Source organism: Cervus canadensis, chromosome 8, assembly GCF_019320065.1.
Source record: "Cervus canadensis isolate Bull #8, Minnesota chromosome 8, ASM1932006v1, whole genome shotgun sequence".
In the NCBI taxonomy this organism is placed as follows: Eukaryota; Metazoa; Chordata; class Mammalia; order Artiodactyla; family Cervidae; genus Cervus; species Cervus canadensis.
In genome coordinates, this window is record NC_057393.1 from 33,428,637 (window position 1) to 33,448,120 (window position 19,484).

Sequence of the window (19,484 nt, forward strand, 5' to 3'; positions counted from 1 at the left end):
GTGGAGGAGATGGCAACCCACTCCAGTATTCTTGCCTGGAGAATCCCACGGACAGAGAAGATTGGCGGGCTGTGGTCCACGGGGTTGCAAAGAGTCGGGCACGACTGAAGCGACTAAGCATATCGTGCACGGTATTTTAATAGTGATTATCTTGAAATAGTGAAACTTTTGGTGGATTTTGTTTTCATCTTATGATTGGCTTGAAAGATTTGATTTTAAAATAATGTATTTAGAAGACTAAAGACTACATACTGTATCATCCCAACTACATGACATTCTGGAAAAAGGCAAATCTGTGGAGACAGTTAAAGATCAATGGTTGCTAGGAGTTTGGGTGGTGGTAGGGAGGACTGGAGAAGGACTAGGTGGAGCACAGGGGATTTTTAGGGCAGTGGAACTACTCTGTGTGATGTTGTAATGATGGATACATGTCACTATACATTTGTCAAAACCTATAGAATATACAACACAAAGAATGAACACTCATGTAAACTATGGACTTTAGTTAACAGCAACATATAAATACTGACTCCATTGTAACAAATGGACCATACTAAGACAAGATATTAATAATAGGGAAAACTGTATGTAAGTGTTGGGGATGAGGGTAAGAAGGTATATGGAAACCTCATGTACTTTCTGCTAAATTTTTCTGTAAACTTAAAACTGCTCTGAAAAAAAAAAACTGCTCTGAAAAATAATCTATTAATTTCTTTTCTTTTTTTTTTTCGGCAGTGTATGGGGCATGTGTTATCTTAGTTTCCTGACCAGGAATCAAATCCCCACTCCGGCTAGTGGAAGTGTAGAGTCTTAACCACTGGACTGCCAGGGAAGTTCAGTCTATTATTTTAAAAAATAGCAATCTATTCTATATTTCAAATGTGCAGAACAATACAGAGAATATAGTGAACACAGATTTATTTACCACATAGATTTAATAAGACTTAAGATTTTGGCATATTTGTTTTAGATTCATTTTTAAAGAAATTACAGAAACAAAGCCTCTTTACATCACTTCCAGTTAATTTCAACCTCTTTCCTCCCTCACCAGAGAAAATTCCTTCCATCCATTTTTCTGTTTTTTCACATGCTTGTCAACATTAATAATATATATATTTTTATATTTTACTTCTCAAAAATGGAATTATATATTTGACCCTGAAATTTACCTTTTCATTAATCTTGTCCTAAGAATTACGTGTTGATACATGAAGCTCCAATTCATTCACTTTAACTACTGTATAATATTCCACAATATACCAAAATAATGAAAAAAGTTTAAAATAATGTTTTGGGAAATACATTAATGATATGGTCTTCCCAGGTGGCACTAGTGGTAAAGAACCAGCTTGCCAATACAGGAGACATAAGATATGCAGGGTCGATCCCTGGGTTAGGAAGATCCCGTGAAGGGCATGGCAACGCACTCCAGTATTCATGCCTGGGGAATCCCATGGATAGAGGAGACTGGTAGGCTAGAGGTAGGATAGAGGAGTCTAGAGTTGCAAAGAGCTGGAAACAACTGAAGCGATTTAGCACACACACACACACACACATATGTTAATGATATAGGGAAGTACTCAAGATATTAAGTGAGAAAAAAGAGATATAAAATTTTACTTACAGTATGACACAAAAGGGACTTCCCTGGTGACTCAGTTGTAAAGGATTCACCTGCTAATGCAGGAGATGCAAGTTTGATCCCTGGGTCAGAGAATATCCCCAGGAGAAGGAAATGGCAACCCACTCCAGTATTGTTGCCTGGGAAATCCCATGGACAGAGGAGCTTGGTGGGCTACAGGCTCTCAAAAGTGTCAGAGTCGACTTAGTGACTAAACAACAGCAATGACATAAAACACATACATACACAATAAAATGCTGCAATGGCAAACAAAAATGTTACAAATATAAACAATGTTACTTTTGGCTTATGGGATTATAGATAGTTTCTCATATTTCCTAAACTTATACTGCAAATAAGCCTTCATTTAATAATTTTTTAAAAAGTAAGACTAAAAGTATGCAGCCCCCTACTAACATAGGAGTTTGAGCTATGTATCCCATGAAATTATCACCTCACTCCCCACCTCTGTTGGCAGAGCCCCCAGACACTCTGTGAACAGCCCTGCCCTATGTACTCCTGTTGTCTCACAGAGAGGCAGCCGCTGGCCCTGTGGCTCCTGTTCCAGTAGTCACATCTTCCTGATCACCAGCATTGAGTTGGCTTTTGATGCCTGATACCCGCAACGCAATTACAGGATTGGTTACAATTATGTTCGCAGTGATATTATAGGATCGGATATAAATATACTTGCTACATGTGAAGAGAGTTTATTTCTGTTCACAGTTTGCCATCTGGCTGTGGCAAAAAAAAAAAAAAAAAAGCTGAGAAGGGGAAAAGCACTATCAAAGCCAGAGGTGAAATGGGTGTCAGATTGGAAGCTTTGAATAATCCAAAAAATCATCTCAACATGTGTGATGGGGCCAGAGTGTCAGGAATCACAGGAGAGAGGCAGCAGGTTTTACCAGGTCTGTGTTTTTCTTTCTCTGCTCTGAGCTTGAAATGGAATTCGGTCAGGCTTGCTCAGAACTTCCTAAGTCACAGCACTCCTGTGGACTTGAAGGCCCCCTCCTCAGAGAGGTACGCAGGCTCCCCACCTTCTGCCTTGGCTTCTCTCTTGGGCTCAAGTCCTACATTTCCATTTGTCTGCTGAATGGTTCCCTCTTCCTGTCCTGCTGTCTCATCAAACTAAATTCAGAATGATTTCTTCTTAACAGCTCAAACTAGATCTTTCCCCTGACTTTTCTGTTTCTCTTAATGGCAACACTATGATCCTAGCCATCTGGGGGGTGGTCATCTTTCATTTCCTTTTACTTAGGACTCTGTATCTCAGCAGAAGGCAAGTCATGCATTGAATTCCTTTGTGAATTCAGTTCCTGGATCTAGCACAGTTCCTGGCTCTTGGTGGTTAATAAGTATTTTTTGAAACAATGAACAAAAAGACGAATGAAATATTTCTTCCTTTCCATTGCCCATGGTCACCTCCCAGCCCTTGTTACCTCACACCAGGACTATTGCTGTAACCTCTCAACTGATTGTTCTGCCTCCTATCTTTCTAGGCTTCAATTCATCCGCTTATCACCACCAGGCAAGTCATGCTTACCTGCCACTTACATCACACCACTCCCCTGTTGAAAAGCTTTCAGTGACCCCTCACTGGCTACCAGATAGAATTTAAAATCATGATCTTAGGCTTCAAGGCCACTACATTCTAGCTTCAATTAACATCTCTAACTGTTTACCTAAAACTACTCACATTTCTAAACCCTGTGTACTCTTCTCATGCATCTTGCACTTGACCATCTCCATGACCATCCTCAGGCCATTTCCCTGTGGGAACTGATGTTCCCATTTCTATCTGTTCTCTGGGGTATGTAATATCTGAGCTAAAACTAGAAGTGTGACTAGGAAGAAGTAAAACCATTATTCCTCTGTTTACATTTTTTTAAAATTAAAAAAAAATTTTTTTTTTCCCCCATGCTGCACAGCATGAGGGATCTTAGTTCCTCAACCAGGGATGGAACTCACACCTCCAGCAGTGGAACATGAAGCCCTAACCACTTGACCACCAGGGAAACCCCATTCCTCTATTTAACAAATATTTACTAAATTTCCACCCTTCTGAGTGCTGGGCCGGCACAAATGGATCTAGTCCTTCCTCTCAGGGTGAGAGTCACCTTTTCAGGTCATCCTTCCAGGACCTTGGGATGGTCTCACCCTGAACCTTCTTGGTTAGACTGGGCCTTCAGTCTGGGCCTTCTTAGTTTTCTAGCAATTCTTAGGTTTAACCTGCTGACTGCACAGGAGACATTGTGTGTGTGTTAGCTGCTTAGTCATGTCCAACTCTTTGAGACTCCATGGACTGTAGCCCACTAGGCTCCTCTGCCCTTGGAATTCTCCAGGCAAGAATACTGGAGTGGGTTGCCACTCCTTTCTCCAACAGGAGACTCTGGCCGTTGTTTATTCCTAATGGTTGCCTTGGAGCTAGCTGACTAGCCAGGCCTATGGGACTTACCTTTTGCCTGGGCCCCAATTCCTGCAGGACACCCACCTCCCATCAGTGGTTAGATTTTATGTTAATCAGTTCCTTCCACACTTACCTGAGCCAGACCATTCCAGTCAGGCCTCCCAAGGGCCAAGTAAGTTAGCAAACAGAGAGGGCATCAGACCTTCCCAGGCAATGTTGTGACTGTGGAGAAGGCCTGACTGGAATAAAAAGTAGGCGATAAAACAACATGGATTACATGGATTATTTTCAAAATAATTCTGCATGGTGAGAAAATTTTGCAAGATGAAATTTAATAGAGATGATTTAAGTTTTTCTTCTCGCTTATCAATTGTTTCCAAGTTTTTTCACAATGATCACATCTTCCTAGCAGATTATTTAAGGGAAAATGAGCTTAGGGGCACAAGAAATGATAGAACTTTAAAACAGATCACTATATTTTGTGTTTCATAAATGTGAATTAATAGAACAATGCTTTTGAGATTTGTTCTCTTGGAAAGTTCAGAATGCTGTTCCTTGCTAATTACATCACCTGTTATAGAGGGTGGTTTAGAAACATAGAATTTAGCATTTTCTTGTACAACTGAAAGTCCCCACTTCTCACACATGTTGGCTGTCCAGGCCTCTTAGTCACAGTTGCCAAATCTTGGCATGTACTAACCCCTGGGCGCATGAAACCCTGGGTAAGGGAGTTCTGGCCTGGCCCACAGAAGCTTAGACAAGAATTGCCACAGAAGCGTCAAAACAATAGAATGTGATGTCGTGGGCAACCCAGGGGGGAATAATGCTAGATTGAAATGCATGTTTGCATCATTGATTCTCCCTGCTGATTGAGCCCTGTTTATCTCATTTGGCAGATCAGCCTCAAAGTGCATGAACTATTTGTGCCTCATTAGTTTCCAATAGATTGATTCTGCTAGGATTGCGAATTGGCCGTCTTACACTGCAGCCTGCAGGAGCCAGCTCTGGCTCAGCCTCAGGGCACAGGACCAGGGCGCAGCAGCAGCCCCTGCAGTTCTGCCACCAGCAAGGGCCTGGGGAGCCGAGCTACGGCCAGGACAGCATTGCCTCACATCTTTCCCGGAACCAGGTAGGATGAAATAGGGACCTAAAGAAAGCAAACACGGGCCGTCTCCACTCTCTTGTCATTCTTCTCAAGTACATACTCTCCATGTCTTCTCTCTCCTCTTTCCCCTAAGTGCCCCCACCCTCAATCTTAGCCCCCTCTTCAAAAGTAAGAAAAATAGAGAACGTGTTTTTTTTTTTTTAAGAGCACGTTTTCAAAAGAAAAACACAAAATAAATAAAACTGAAAACCAGTTTATAAAACAGTGAGTGCCAAGCTACTTACAATATAATAATTAAAGAGAAAAGCAGAATATAAAATGGAAAATACAATGTGGCATTATTTTATAAAAAGTATGCAAAATATATATACATAGAAAAAAAAAGATTAAAAGGAACAAAGCAAGCCAAATGGGGATAGTGATAGCTTTGGACTTTGGGGGATACGGATGCCTTCTTTTTCCTCTAAACTTTTCTGCATTTTCAGTATTGTCTAAAATGATTAGTAGTACATATATTCATCCTCAGAAAAAATTTATTGAAATATCTAAGGTAATAATACATATATAAAATAATAAATTGGCCCATGCTTTTCATTCAGCAAGGTGAACTGGTTCTGCCAGTTAAAATAACAGAAAACCAACTCAAGCTAGTTTGGCAGTTCCTCAAAAAGTTAAATATAAAGTTACTGTATGACCCAGCAATCCCACTTCTAGGTATATATCCCAGGGAATTGAAAACATATGTTCATACAAAAATTTGTACGTGAATGTTCATAACAGAATTGTTCTAAATAACCAAAAAGTGGAAACAAACCAAATGTCTATCAACTGATGATAGGATAAACAAATTGTAGTATATGTGTACAGTGGAATGTTATTTAGTCATAAAAAGGAACAAAGTATTGATACATGCTACAGTAAGGATGGACCTTTTTCATTTTATTCTAAGTGAGAGAAGCCAGACACAAAAAGCCACATGTTGTATGATTCCATTTATATGAGATGTCCAGGCCAGGTAAACCTATAGAGACAGAAAGTACATTGGTGATTACCAGGGATTAGGGGAAGAGGGAAGCAGGGGACCAGGGGTGGTGACTGATAATATATACAAGTTTCTTTCTACAGTGATGAAAATGTTCTGGATTAGTTTGTGGCGATGGTTGCACAACCTCACTAATACATTAAAAACCACTAAACTGTATACTTTTAAAGGGTAAATGTTCTGATATGTGAATTTATCTCAATTTAGAAAAAAAAAGAGTGTGTCTATCACACCGTCTTGTAATCATCCATGTCTTTATCAGTCTCTCTCACTTCACTGTGAGCATCTTGAGGATGAGGGCCTATCCTTGTTCTTTGGTTTTCCAGCCCTGAGTAGAGGACCTGGGACAGAGTGGGCACATGATTTGTTAATTGAATGATTTGAGAGTTCTCTTCCCATGATCCCAGGGTTACCTAGCTGGCTCTTCTCCCGTTCAATGAACTGTCTGAGTGTTAGAAACCGTAGTCCAGGTATAGTATTTGTGAGGCTGCCAGAGTTAATACCGTGACGGGCGGCCTGGACCTAAGTTTTAGCTTCCCCCGAAATGGTAAGATTCCCTACCCCCATCAGGTAACCTGGAGCCAGCCAATCAATATGCGCCCAGTAAGAACAAAGGGAGAGCTGAAAAGCCCGCGAAAGTCTGTACCGATAGAATTACTTTGCAAACATGTAACCAATCCGCTTAAGCCAGCTACTAACCGCTTTTGCATATCTTATAAATTTGTGTACCAAGCTTGAGCCAGGGCTTTTCTGACCCTGCACCACTGTGATGTTTGTGGCAGAAAGCCCTGGCTCGAGACAGTAATAAACTTCTCTTTTTGCGAGTTGCATTGTCTTGGAAGCCTTCTCTCTCTCCCCGCTCGGGGATTCGGACATCGGGCATAACATTTGGGGGCTCGTCCGGGATCCCTTGACAGGGAGAAGAGAACGCTTACAGGACAAAGGGGAAGGATAAATAATAACACCGGTGCTCAGGAAGCAGGGGGAGCAAGCCGGCGTAAGGCCAAGGCCAGCGGACGCGCTGGGGGGCAGCCGACTCCGCGAGAGGGCTTTTTAAAAAGGGGGAGCAAGCCGGCGTAAGGCCAAGGCCAGCGGACGCGCTGGGGGGCAGCCGACTCCGCGAGAAGGCTTTTTATAAAGGGGGAGCCAAGCCGGCGTAAGGCCAAGGCCAGCGGACGCGCTGGGGGGCAGCCGACTCCGCGGGAAGGAAAGTTCCTCTCCCGACCCCGAGCCTGGTGAACAGCGGACGTCATTCGGTAAGGTGAATCTGCTACCGGGAGGCAAGAAAATTCAGGGGGCCCGAAAACCCAGCGCTGTGTCGTCGGCCGACGTTTGTTTGTCCGTGTGTTTGTCTTTGGCTCTCCGTGTTTTTGTGTATGTGTGTGCCGGCATTGTCTCTAGTCTCGTTCTCTTCTGGTGCATCGTTCTTTCTCACTTCTGACTTATTCTCTCTTCCTTACCGTTTATTCTTTGACCATGGGGCAGGGAGAATCTACCCCACTTTCTCTCATGACTGACCATTTTTCGGATGTCAGGGCCAGGGCCCATGACTTGTCTTTGCTAGTCAAAAAAGGTAAATTAATAACTCTTTGTTCTGCAGAGTGGCCCGCCTTTCAGGTTGGATGGCCTCCGGAAGGCACCTTTCAACCGTCCATCATACAGGCTGTGAAGGAGAAGATTATGGCTCCTGATCCCTGGGGCCATCCGAGTCAAGTCCCCTATGTCATGGTCTGGCAGGATCTAGTAGAAAATCCGCCTAAATGGTTAAAACCTTTTGTTTACAAACTTCCTAGTTCCTCCAGTTCACAGGTCCTGGTGATGGAGACCCCCCCGGAGGAAACCAAAAAGAAAGAGGACCCAAAACCAGTCCTTCAGGAATCATCTTATCCAAACCTGATAGATCTAGAAACGGAGATAAGGCCTCCACCATATGTGCCCTCCTTGCAATCCCCTCCGAGGAGAGAAGCTCCCACAGGTGAACCGAGAGGATTAAGAGGGCCAACGGGAACCGACCGTGAGGGGGGACCGGCATTGGGGACCCGGGGGAAAACTAAGGGAGATAGGGGTAAGCAAGACCCTGGGGACCCAGAGTTACCTTCATCCACTGTTCAGGCGCTCCCCGTCCGAGTGGGACCAACTAACCCGGACGGAGAGCGAACCTATCAGTACTGGCCCTTTTCCACGAGTGACCTGTACAATTGGAAGACCCAGAACCCTCCTTTCTCAGAGAAGCCCCAAGGCCTCATTGACCTCTTAGATTCCATTTTGTTTACTCATAATCCCACCTGGGATGATTGTCAGCAGCTGTTGCAGGTGCTCTTCACCACGGAAGAACGGGAGCGAATTCTGGCAGAGGCGCGGAAACGGGTACCAGGGGTCGACGGGAGGCCAACCGCCCAGCCTCATCTTGTGGACGAGGGGTTTCCTCTGTTGCGGCCTAACTGGGATTTTGAGCGGGTGGAAGGTAGAGAGCGTCTCCGAGTGTACCGCCAGACTCTAATGGCTGGCCTGCGGGCTGCAGCAAGAAAGCCGACAAATCTGGCAAAGGTAAATTTAGTAAGGCAAGAGCCCACTGAGAGCCCGGCAGCCTTCCTAGAGAGGCTGATGGAAGCTTTCAGGCAATATACACCTATGGACCCCCAGGCTGAGGAGTCACGCGCTGCAGTTTTGTTAGCGTTTGTGAATCAGGCAGCCCCAGATATTAGGAAGAAATTACAAAAGGTAGAGGGATTGGGAGAACAGACAATACAGGATTTACTGAAAGTAGCTGAAAAGGTATTTAATAATAGGGAGACCCCAGAAAAAAGGGAAGAGCGAATTCGGCGGGAGGAAAGGGAATTAGCAGAAAAGATCAGGAAAGAAGAGAGGGAACATAGGGCGAGGGAAAACCGGAAGAACCAGAAGGAGCTAGCCCAGATTCTTTTTGCGGGGTTAAAGGCCGGAACAGAATTGAGGGAACCTCGAGACCCCCGGACGGGAGAAAAAGAAAAACCAAAAAGGCAGGCCCTAAAGAAGGATCAGTGCGCCTACTGCAAAGAACAGGGGCACTGGAAAAACGAGTGCCCTAAGAGGGACTCAAGGAGAGGAATGACCCAGAGAGAGAAAATCCCCCCCGGAACTCGAGTTCTATATGCGGGGGAAGACAGTGACTAGGGGAGTCGAGACTCGGCACCCCTCCCCGAGTCCTGGGTAACCATACATGTGGAGGGGAAACCCGTTGGCTTCATGGTGGATACTGGCGCCCAACACTCTGTTTTAAATCAAAAACTGGGACCAATGTCTAAGAAAGCCAGCTTAGTGCAAGGAGCCACGGGGACAAAAAGATATTGTTGGACCACAGAACGGAAAGTAAATCTAGGGACCCACCAGGTGTCCCATTCGTTTTTGGTGATACCAGAATGCCCAGCCCCTCTACTTGGAAGAGACTTGTTGACTAAAGTTAATGCTCAGATCCATTTTGACCCAGGGGGAATGTCAGTCACGGATGGACTTGGACAACCGATACATGTCTTGTCCCTAGCCTTAAGGGATGAATACAGACTTTTTGCGCCTAAGCCCTCAGAGACCATAGCACTAGATGTACAACCGTGGGTCCATAAATATCCATTGGCCTGGGCAGAAACAGCAGGAATGGGACTAGCTAAACAGAGACATCCGGTCGTCATCGAGCTAAAGGCCGAGGCAGTTCCTGTGAGGGTGAGACAGTACCCTATGAGCCAAGAAGCTCGGCGGGGGATCACTCCCCACATTCGACGGCTCATGGAGGCCGGAATTCTCAGGCGATGCCGATCCCCTTGGAACACCCCCTTACTGCCGGTGAAGAAGCTAGGGGGGACAGATTACAGACCTGTCCAAGACCTGCGAGAAGTCAACAAACGGGTGAGTGACATACACCCAACTGTCCCTAACCCGTATACCCTCCTGAGCAGTTTACTGCCTGAGTACACTTGGTACACTGTGCTGGACTTGAAGGATGCCTTTTTCAGCCTACCCCTGGCAGTCCAGAGCCAAGAGATATTTGCCTTTGAGTGGACTGAGGAGGAGGGCCAACCAGTAGTACAATTAACTTGGACCCGCCTCCCACAGGGGTTCAAGAACTCCCCTACCTTGTTTAATGAGGCTCTGAGTGAGGACCTCTACGAATATCGGGCTTGCCACCCAGAGGTCATTCTGCTACAATATGTAGATGACCTTATGTTGGCTAGAACCACAGAGGAAGCTTGCAGCCGTGCCACTGGGGACCTATTACAGACCCTAGGCATCTTGGGGTATCGCGCTAGCGCAAAGAAGGCACAAATAGCCCAGCAAGAGGTCACCTATTTGGGGTATAAGATCAGGCAGGGGCAAAGGTGGCTAACCCAGGCCATGAAAAAAACAATATTGCAGATACCAGAGCCCAAAAACCCCCGCCAGGTGAGAGAGTTTCTGGGGACTGTTGGATATTGCAGACTGTGGATTATGGGGTTTGCTGAGAAGGCCCGGCCCTTATATGAGGGAAGTAAAGAGACCCCAAAGTAGACTTGGACTGAGCCAATGAAACAGGCTTTCCAGACACTCAGACGGGCCCTACTAGAAGCCCCAGCCCTTGCCCTGCCTAACCCAAATAAGCCATTCCAGCTGTTTATAGATAAAAAGCAAGAAATAGGAAAGGGGGTCTTGACTCAACAATGGGGACCATGGAAGCGACCGGTAGCATACCTTTCGAAGCGATTAGACCCGGTGGCCGCTGGGTGGCCCCCTTGCCTTCGCATCATTGCAGCTACAGCCCTCCTCGTCCGCGACGCTGACAAGTTGACGTATGGACAGCAACTCTCGGTTTACACCCCCCACGCCGTGGAAGGGGTTTTAAAGCAGCCGCCGGGTAAGTGGATCTCCAATGCCCGCTTGACACACTACCAGGCCTTGCTGCTCGATGCCCCACGGGTGCGTTTTCAGACCCCTTGCTTCCTAAATCCGGCCACGCTCCTACCCAACCCAGAGAAGGACAGCCCTCTCCATGATTGCAGTGAGATACTGGCTGAGGCCCTGGCGGCACGAAAAGACTTAACTGATGTACCCCTAAGCAACAGTGAGCTAGTATGGTTCACCGATGGGAGCAGTTATGTGAAAGATGGGCAAAGGAAGGCGGGAGCAGCCATAGTTGATGATTCAGGGCAGACGATATGGGCTGAGACACTACCCCCAAACACTTCTGCACAAAAAGCAGAATTGATTGCCCTAATACAGGCTCTGGAGCAAGCCAAAGGGAAGAGAGTCACCATTTTTACTGACAGCCGATATGCTTTCAGCACTGCCCATATTCAAGGTCCCATATACCAAGAAAGGGGATTTCGGACAGCTGAGGGAAAAGAGGTCAAAAATCTGCCTGAGATTCGCAGGCTCTTGGAAGCTGTCCAACTACCCCGGGCAGTAGCTATAGTACATGTCCCCGGTCACCAGAAGGGAGAAGACCCTAAGGCGCTGGGCAATCGTGCTGCTGATGCGGCCGCTCGAGAAGCGGCTAGCCGGGACTATGCCGCCCCCATATTAGCCGTGAGACTTCCACCCCCTGGTATGGGGACCTTGCCACCAGTTCCCGAATATTCCCTCCCCGATCTCGCCTGGATCAACAAAGATACCACCCTCCAGAAAGATGACCAAGATGGATGGTACCGAGACCAAAACAACAACCTGATCTTGCCTGCCTCCCTGGGTCGTCACCTGTGTGAACACCTGCACACAACTACACACTTGGGAAAAAAAAAGACCCTAACACTTCTCCAGATGGCCTGCCTGAGGTTCCCTCGTCAAAATGTAACTGTACGAGAGATAATTCAAGCCTGCAAAGCGTGCCAGCTGATGAGGGCAGAGAAGAAGCAGCACTCGGGAACGAGGTACCGAGGGGAAAAGCCAGGGCAACATTGAGAGATAGATTTCACCGAGGTAAGGCCAGGCAAGTATGGGTACCGCTATCTGTTGGTACTGGTAGATACCTTCTCGGGGTGGGTGAAAGCTTTCCCCACTAAGGGAGAGACAGCAATAGTGGTTGCTAAAAAGATCTTAGAGGAGATAGTGCCTAAGTATGGGCTGCCAGTGACTATGGGCTCTGATAATGGACCTGCCTTTGTGAGCCAGATTGTACAAGGGCTGGCCCAAGCTCTGGGGACGAAATGGAAGTTACATTGCGAATATAATCCCCAGAGCTCAGGACAGGTTGAGAGAATGAATCGGACCCTAAAAGAAACTTTGACAAAGTTGGCAATAGAGACTGGCGGGGACTGGGTGACCCTCCTCCCCTTTGCACTCTTTCGGGCACATAACACCCCTTATAAGCTGAATCTTACTCCTTTTGAGATTCTGTATGGAAGACCCCCTCCTGTGTATCCTATTTTCGAAGGAAAATATCTGCCACCCCCTACTTTGGGACAATTCCAGCAAACTCTGATAGCATTAAGTAAGGTGCATAACCATGTTTGGAAATTGATTCGAGAGATACATGAGGGCCAAAACAAGAGGGCCCTCCCCTCACATAATATTGGCCCAGGTGATTGGGTTTGGGTAAAACGACACCAATCTAAAGTATTAGAACCTAGATGAAAAGGCCCTTATGTTGTTCTCCTTACCACTCCTACCGCTGTCAAGGTCGACGGGATTGGACCCTGGGTTCATTGCAATCACGTGAGGCAAGCCACATCGGAAGAACAGAAAAAAGCGCGAGCAGAATGGAAGGCGAGTCCTCACCCGTCAAATCCTTTGAAACTAAAACTTGTCCGCTGGGAGACCTCCTAATTCTCCTGCTGATGGCAGCTCTCATCGACCCAGGAGCGACCAGTCATAACCCCCATCAACCTGCTAAAATCACATGAAAACTCAACGACGGGCAAACTCATGAGCTGCTCAATGAGACCTCAGGAATCCACCCTCCAAACACCTGGTGGCCGGACCTGAACTTCGACCTCTCAAGCCTCTTCGCAAAGCAGGACGGTCTCCATGATAAGTACTATAGGGATGGGATAAAAAGCCATAGGTTGGGGTTTTGGGCTTGCCCGGGCTATGTAAAAAATAACTAGAAAACCTGTGGTGGCATAGAAAGCTATTATTGCAGGAGCTGGAGTTGTGTGACCTCTTGTGATGGACCCCAGAGGTGGGATGTCGGAAACAGAGATCTAGTTAGCTTCACCTTCAAGGACCGTAGACACCAGGGGCCTCAGGTACGAGTACGATTTAACCAGGAACGGGCGAAAAAAAAAAACCGCTGGACCTCAGGACTGACTTGGGGTTTTCAGCTCCACGTAAATTGGCCCGGCCCCTACCCAGGCGAGCTTTTAATCATTAAACAGGTTATTGAGCCGGTGCAGGTACATAGTTTAGGTCCCAATCTGGTCAAAGCATTACAGGGGCACAAGGCGACCCCCAAGCCAACCCCCTTCAGACCAAGCTTGCCAGGAACATTTGACATCTCCTCTACCCCTAGCCTCAGAGGCAAACTGACAGAAACCCCTGGCCCTCTGGCTGTTACCATTAGCTCAGCAATTCAAGACCCCCTATGGGCCTTAGTAAATGCAGCCTTTACGGTCTTAAACCATACCAACCCTAATGCAACCCAGTCCTGTTGGCTTTGTTATAATCTTCACCCCCCCTTCTATGAGGCCATAGGCCTCAATGTCTCTTACTACTTATCTTCAGGCCAGAACCCACCCCCATGCCGATGGAAAGAACGCAAGGTTGGCCTCACAATAAATGAAGTTTGGAGACAGAGACTCTGTTTGGGCACAGTGCCACGTAATAAAACTTCCCTCTGTGCCCGGACTATTAGTAACCTACGCTTATATGACAAAAATTGGATTGTGCCAGAGGTTGGGGGCTAGTGGATTTGTTCACATACTGGGCTAACCCCATGTTTAAATGTAAAGGTTTTTAACCAGAGTCAAGAATTCTGTGTTCTGGTTGCTGTAATGCCAAAAATCTTATACCACTCTGAAGAGGTTATGTACTCACATTGGGACCGAGAATTGCCAAGACAAAAGAGAGAGCCAATCAGTGCGATCACCATGGCAGCCTTGTTCAGTCTTGGGCTGGCAGGAGCAGGGACAGAAATAGCTTCACTATCTCTGCAAGGCCAAGGGTTTTCTTCCCTACGAGCCGCCATAGATGAAGATATAACTCGCATAAAAAAATCAATCAGTCACTTAGAGAAGTCTCTGACTTCCTTGTCTGAGGTGGTCTTGCAGAATAAGAGAGGATTAGACTTAATTTTTCTCCAACAGGGTGGGGTCTGCGCGGCTCTGAGAGAAGAATGTTGTTTCTATGCAGACCATACAAGAGTGGTAAGAGAATCTATGGCAAAAGTAAAAAAAGGGCTGGCGCAACGAAAGAGGAAACGGGAGGCCCAGCAGGGATGGTTTGAGTCTTGGTTTCAACGCTCCCCCTGGCTGACCACCTTAGTTTCCACCCTCCTGGGCCCGCTTATAGTGCTATTATTAACACTCACATTTGGCCCTTGTATTTTAAACCGGCTAATGTCATTTATTAAAGAACGTCTAAATACCATTCAGATTATGGTATTGAGGCAGCAATATCAGATGGTAGCTCAGGATGAAGAGAAGGATTCCTCTATAAGAACAAGAAGACAGGGGGGAATGTGAGGCTGCCAGAGTTAATACCGTGACGGGCGGCCTGGACCTAAGTTTTAGCTTCCCCCGAAATGGTAAGATTCCCTACCCCCATCAGGTAACCTGGAGCCAGCCAATCAATATGCGCCCAGTAAGAACAAAGGGAGAGCTGAAAAGCCCGCGAAAGTCTGTACCGATAGAATTACTTTGCAAACATGTAACCAATTCGCTTAAGCCAGCTACTAACCGCTTTTGCATATCTTATAAATTTGTGTACCAAGCTTGAGCTCGGCGCTTTTCTGACCCTGCACCACTGTGATGTTTGTGGCAGAAAGCCCTGGCTCGAGACAGTAATAAACTTCCCTTTTTGCGAGTTGCATTGTCTTGGAAGCCTTCTCTCTCTCCCCGCTCGGGGATTCGGACATCGGGCATAACAGTATTCTCTGGAACCCAAGACTGGAGCATACAGTTTATTTTTATTTTATTTTGAAACTAAACAGATTCAGAGAAACTGAGTCTAGCATGCTTTCTGGTTCTGTTCTATTTCCAGGGCTTCCTTATTTCTAATCAATGTCAAATGCAGAAGCCCTCGGTTCTTTTGGCCTAAGGGAGGAGATATGTATCTCTGTCCACTTCTCCTTGTATAAAGTCCAGGTGCCTTTACCCCCTGAGCTGAAGGACATGATTCTTTCAGATTCTCTCCTTTCTACAGACAGAGTCAGAGAAACAGGTAGCCCACGCAAGCATACCCATTGAAAGAAGGTTCCAAACATCCCTGGAAATGGGTGATTTTCCCGTGACCTCCTCTCACAGAGAGGCACACACGCCTGAGAGAATTGCCTGGTTTAGCCAGTTGGGGAGCAAGGTAGAAAGATCCCTTAGAAGCACGGCCCAGTAACTAGAGATGGTCACTAAAATACCATTCACAAAAGTGGGTCGAGGTAACCGAAGGTTTAGAAGACAGGTTTAAGAGACAGGGCAAGCAAGTTTGGAGACAGGACAGACTTGCTGAGGTAATGGAGAAGGGCTGACACCTGATAGGCATGCCCGCCATCTTCCCTACTGCCCTTTCCCCAGGGCTCGGCGTCTTCTCTTGGTGAATGCTGACAAAGTGTTGCTAACCGGCCCGGGGCACCCATGTGACTCAATCTGGCCTTGTGTAATGAGTTCCCTCAGTGAACACTTCCAATCACCTCTGACAAGCTTCCAACAGCTTCCAGAATGTCAGTTATTCCCTTAACACCATTGTTGTTGATTTTTTAACCTTGTTTAGGCTACATTAGTTTACTGAGGCTTGTTGCCCCATTTCTGCAATTGCTGTATCTTTTCCCTCAGGCCATTTAAAACAATCTGTGTTTCTCTCTCAGGTTCTCTTGTTCTCCCCCACTTCTCCGGTGCCACCTTCTTTTCCCTCTTTCTGGCTTCCCCCTTTTGATCTCTCCAACCTCAGCCAGAATGCACCTCTCAGAATGGTCAGCTCTATCTACCAACTATAAAAATGGTTTTTTCAAGTAAATGCTTCACTAATGGAATTACTTTAGAATAGTGAGTCTTTCTCAAGTAAACACATCATATTCTATTTAGTGAATCCCCTGCCTAGTCAGGAAAAAATGACCTTCTAGCAGCTTCCTTTAGACTGCCCGCCCTCTTGTCCTGCGTCCAAACCCCCAACCCAGGACAGACCCTTCCATTAATACAGTGGAAGTGGTCAGAAGTGCGTGCTGTGTGTCTGGTTACTCCCAAAGGTCCACCCAGGTCAACACTGAAATGTCTTATTTCTACTATTTAATAGTATGAAGCAGTCTCAAAGCCAAACTTTACACCCCTGGGAATAAAACACAAATGTATAGAACTGGGATTCTATTATGTACACATATTTTCATCTAAGCAACAACACAAGATCAAATCAATTTCCTTCTTTATCCCTCTATTTCCCCATCTGTAGATTAATCATTAAGACTCTAGGATCTTAAAGTGGCTCTCAACTCCTCCATCCTGTGACGCAAAACTCCTTGGCAATCATCTCACTCTTTGAACCATTTAATACAGTTCTTTGTTACTTTCTTTCTCCACTCATGTGAGTTTCTGGAGGGCAGGAATTGCACTGTCCCCATCCCCAACCCCTCTACACTGGACAGTGAGGAGACCAAACCAGTCAATCCTAAAGGAAATCGACCCTGAATATTCATTGGATACACCCATGCTGAAGCTGAAGCTCCAATACTTTGGCCACCTCATTTAGAAGAACCAACTCTTTGGAAAAGACCCTGATGCTGGGAAAGATTGAGCGCAGGAGAAGGGAGAGACAGAGGATGAGATGGTTGTATGATATCGCCAACTCGATGGACAGGAGTTTGAGCAAACTCCGGGTGACAGTGAAGGACAAACAGGGAAGCCTGGCACGGTGTTCATGAGGTCAAAAAGAGTCAGACACGACTTAGCAACTGAACAATAACAGCAAACAATGACATGTTGGAGCAAGCATTTTTAGATTGATAAACAGAGGCCTGGTGGCTAGACCATTGGGGTGACTGATTCATTCTCATCTTGACCTTGCTTCCTAACCACAGTGATGTCCTTGGTCCTTGCCTCCTCTCATTGTCTACCTGGCCCCACTCCTGACCAGCCTTCACTCATCTCTCCAAAATCCCCAAATGCAGCATCTGCCAGCCCTGACCTCCAAAATATGTGGAATTCTTGGATCTAGCATTCCTTGATACTCAAATCAGTTTTGTGCCCTCAGGCATGACTATGTAGATTTGCTTTTTCTTAGTAATTCATTAGGAAGAAGCAAGAAAACCCATTCTCTAAGGAAGTTTTACTCTTTCTACTACTTGCTTCATTTTCTTCAAGGTGATACTGAAGAAATTAGGTACCAACAACCACCAGAGATTTTAGTGATTTAACAGCTAAGCTCTTTGATTCATAATTCCTTTTCTCTCATTCGATTTTCTTTTTCCCTCCTGGTGTTTTCCAGCTGATATGTCTGAAAATGACTATGATCAATCTTCCGGGTAACTGGAGAAACAAATTACCCAAATCAACACATTTTAAGAAGTATCATTCACGACTTGGCCTCCTGGTAATATTAGTAATAATATCTGCTTAGTGAGTGCTCATATGTTGAGCATTTTACACACGTGCTGTCATATATAGCTCACAAGTAAATCTTAGGAGGGTTGGCATATGTGCTGTCATCTACAACTCACAAGTAAATCTTAGGAGGGTTATGTCTCCCTCCTGTTTCAGATGAGGGACCTGAGCACTTGCACAAGAGTTCCACATTAGGCACCGGAGAGGGGATTCTGCCCACAGGCTTAACTATGCTTTCTGGTATCTCTGGATCATCTTTTCCCTACCCCCTCTCCCAGGGTGTGTGACCCTGAAGATGGAGGAAAGATTGACATCTCCGGGCTGCCCTCCACAAAATCCTGCTAGCTCCTCTCCCAGTTCCTCACCCTATGGCCTGCTTGAATGATACTTCCTCCAACATGTTTATGACCCTGGTTTATGTGCTTGACCCTCCTGCCTGATATTTTAATTTCTCTCCAACAGCGGAAGGACTGCTGGGAATAATCTGATGCATGTGAAGAGAAAACAAGGAGTTACTAATAAGATTAAATTAAATGCAAGCACATCTTTACCAGTATGTAAAGCACAGTGCTAAGCACTATTTGAGATGAGCAGACACAAGCCAGAACCTCATGGTCCTCACGCAATTTACAATCTGGTGGGAAGAGAGGGTGAGGGATAAGACTACACACATATATATGTGAGTTCATGCCAAATATGGTAAATTCCATGAGAAAGGAATAAATGAAGTGCTGTAGGACTGGAAAGCAGGGAGTGCTCACATTTCCCTTGGGACTGAGGAATGACATCGTATGATATGAGAATGGCGGGGATGAGAGTAGAAAGCCTCGAGCCTTACTCCAGGCTTGATCACTGATATGCTACTAATAAGGTCTGGGTATTTCTCTTCCCCAGGACTGACCACATAGTTTATAGGACTCAATACAAAATGAAAACATGTGGTCTCTTGTTTAAAAATGAAGAATTTCAGGATGGCGAGAGTAAAGAAGCAAGTGTGGGAACCTTCTCAGCACCCCAGTGAAGCTGGACTTCCTTGGGCTTCTGCTACCCCAGTGGTTACCTTTGGTAGGTGGGGAGGCAGGTCTCACCAGCATTGAGCACAGGGCCTGCTACGCAGATGAATCAGTGAAAGACAGAAGACAACAGCAAATTTACATGATGATTTCTTGGGTCACTTTCAGTGACTAAATGTTATTAGATCATGATTCTAAACACTTGTTATTTAAAAAAAAAAAGCTTACTGGAGTATATTTGATTGTTGTGTTAGTTTCAGGTCTGCAGCAGAGGGAATCAATTATACATATACACATATCCCCTCTTTTTTAGATTCTTTTTCCATATACGCCATTACCTGAACACTTCTTGGAGGAGACATTTTAGATGAGTGTTGCAGGATAGTAAGATTTTTCCTTCTTTTTGTCTACCCTTTCTCCTCCCTGTCTGTCCTTCCAGTATGTCCTCATTTATCTCATAAACCCTAATGACTTACATACTGGAACTAGCAGAGGAGTCTAACACTTGAGGGATGACTCAAAGACTGAGGACTCATTAAAGATTCCTCCACGCAGTTTCCCAGTTACAGGGGAAGGCTTTGCCTAGAGATCAAATCTCCATGGGTGGAGTCT